The sequence below is a fragment of the Monopterus albus genome, unplaced genomic scaffold (genome assembly GCF_001952655.1).
Source record: "Monopterus albus unplaced genomic scaffold, M_albus_1.0 scaffold127.1, whole genome shotgun sequence".
Lineage (NCBI taxonomy): Eukaryota > Metazoa > Chordata > Actinopteri > Synbranchiformes > Synbranchidae > Monopterus > Monopterus albus.
Genome location: NW_018128007.1, coordinates 2,215,355 through 2,217,212, shown reverse-complemented (window position 1 = coordinate 2,217,212; position 1,858 = coordinate 2,215,355). Strand labels below are relative to the sequence as shown.

The following is a 1,858-nucleotide window of genomic DNA, read 5'->3' as shown; positions in this document are numbered from 1 at the left end:
ATGTGAACAGAAAAAAAACTATTACACTTGCATGGAAATGTAGAACACACCCTCCAAAAACCGTGGGCTTGGTTTTGCTGCAATAATACTCTTTTAAGTAAAAAGAAAAGTCGAATTACAGTGTAACGGTGTCTACTTCTACCATTCAAAATATTTCACCTGGATGCGGCATAACATTTAGACATTTATGTCAGATGTACCTATGTCGAGTAAAATAAGAATGTGGTATTCGCGTTTGGCATAGCGCTTGCTTCGTTCATTAGTAAACTCAGCATGCAGCACAACTTCCTCCGACGGGCTATCCAGGTACTACGAAACATGCACACCCATTGATCAGCGGTTCATAGATCTACGGGTAAGGTTAAGGCTCAGGAGTAGGCACGAGGCGGGTGTAACTGGTTAGGACTTAGGTTAGTGGTCAGGCGAAGACTATACGGGCTTGGCTACCAAGAACCGGGTCACAGCTCAGCTACCTCCGTCTAACCTTTGGCTTGCCAAACTACTTCCAGGTCAACAACATCGCACGGCACAGTGAACTTCAAAATAAAAGTGTGTATGCATTAGCCACAGCATGTATCACATGTCTTCAAAACCTTTATTTTGACAATTGAGATTGACACGGAAGTAATTTGCAGTGTTTTCAAGCCTGGCCTGTAAACAGTCTTAGGATCCAATGTTCAAAACGTCCTTAACTTGCTGGTACATGCCCAGTTTGGTGGGTGGTCGCATCCCACATGGATGGGACCCTGAAAGGCCCGACACCTTTTTCTTCTCCCTCCACAGCAAACCGCAGAGCCGAGCTGACTGTGATGGAAAGCGGAGAGCAGAGGGCTGACAGCAGACTGGACTCCTCCAGGTGGACAGTGTGGATCATAGAGTACGTCTGGGCCCACGGGATGATGGATATACAGGAAGGTTGGTTGAAAAGATTTTAATAAGAGGTTTAACTTGTAGTAATAACACACTCATTACATTATATTACATTAACACCGCAGGTTTGACAAGTGAATGCAGTGAAATGTTTCTCACATCTGTGTTGTGTAAGGGTTTTGTGTTTTTCACTATGATAAACGAGGAACAACGTTTCTGCTCTACCGTAGATATGACATGCGTATGTGTGGAAGTGACTATAAAGCTGAACTTGTCACATGTGAGATGTTTATGAGTTGTGTAGTTTCAACTAAGTGATAATTCCCCACAACATTTCTTAGATGATGCCATTTAAGAGTGAAATGATATTTCACAAAATCAAAACTGAGGAAAAGTTAATGCACCAGTATTAACATCAATTACTGTAATATATAATGACTTTCAAGTCAAAGCTACTGGGTGTGAAGGAGTATAAGGTGGGTAAACGTGCTGTCTGTGATAGTTACGTTACCACCAAACACAAACAGAAGCTTCTGTCTTTGTTGTACCTGAAAAATACATCAGGATTTTCCCTCTACATACTAGACAAGACCTTTATATTGTTGCTTGAGCTTTTAGTCCCCATTTTGCATCAGTGAAAGTGGTATAGATAATGGATAGATTGGTGCACTGGATTTTTAATATATGCTTCAGAGTAGGCTAGTGGTTCGGATCAGGGTTGCGTCAGGAAGGGCATCCGGAGTAAAACACGTGCCAAATGTCAACATGTGAGTTGTCAGTGTGACGATTGGCTGTGGCGACCCGTAAACGGGAAAAGCCGAAAGTGACTTTCTTTCTTCAGAGTAAAATAATTGTATGGATGCTGACACAGCATCCATACTATGTTATCCTGTTCTTTATTATTGTATGGATGGTGATTCAGCATCCATACTATGTTTTCCAATTATTTCTTTATTGTATGGCTGCTGCATTCGCAGCCACACTACGC

At 42.0% G+C, this 1,858-nt stretch overlaps 2 protein-coding genes across 7 annotated transcripts in view; one reads left to right on the top strand and one right to left on the bottom strand.

The window, feature by feature from the left end:
- The window catches only part of pdf (peptide deformylase, mitochondrial), a 2,624-nt gene extending 2,085 nt beyond the window's left edge, over positions 1-539 (bottom strand). Inside the window, exon 1 of one of the 4 annotated variants that reach the window (XM_020612766.1) lies at positions 26-539. The gene's annotated coding sequence lies outside the window, so the exon portion shown is untranslated. The remainder of the gene's footprint in view (positions 1-25) is intronic. The other 3 variants (XM_020612764.1, XM_020612767.1, XM_020612765.1) reach the window with 3 other exon arrangements.
- Positions 540-628: 89 nt separating this feature from the next.
- Positions 629-1,858, top strand: part of tat (tyrosine aminotransferase) — a 45,063-nt gene continuing 43,833 nt past the window's right edge. For all 3 annotated transcript variants that reach the window (XM_020612758.1, XM_020612756.1, XM_020612759.1), the window contains exon 1: positions 629-915. The gene's annotated coding sequence lies outside the window, so the exon portion shown is untranslated. The remainder of the gene's footprint in view (positions 916-1,858) is intronic.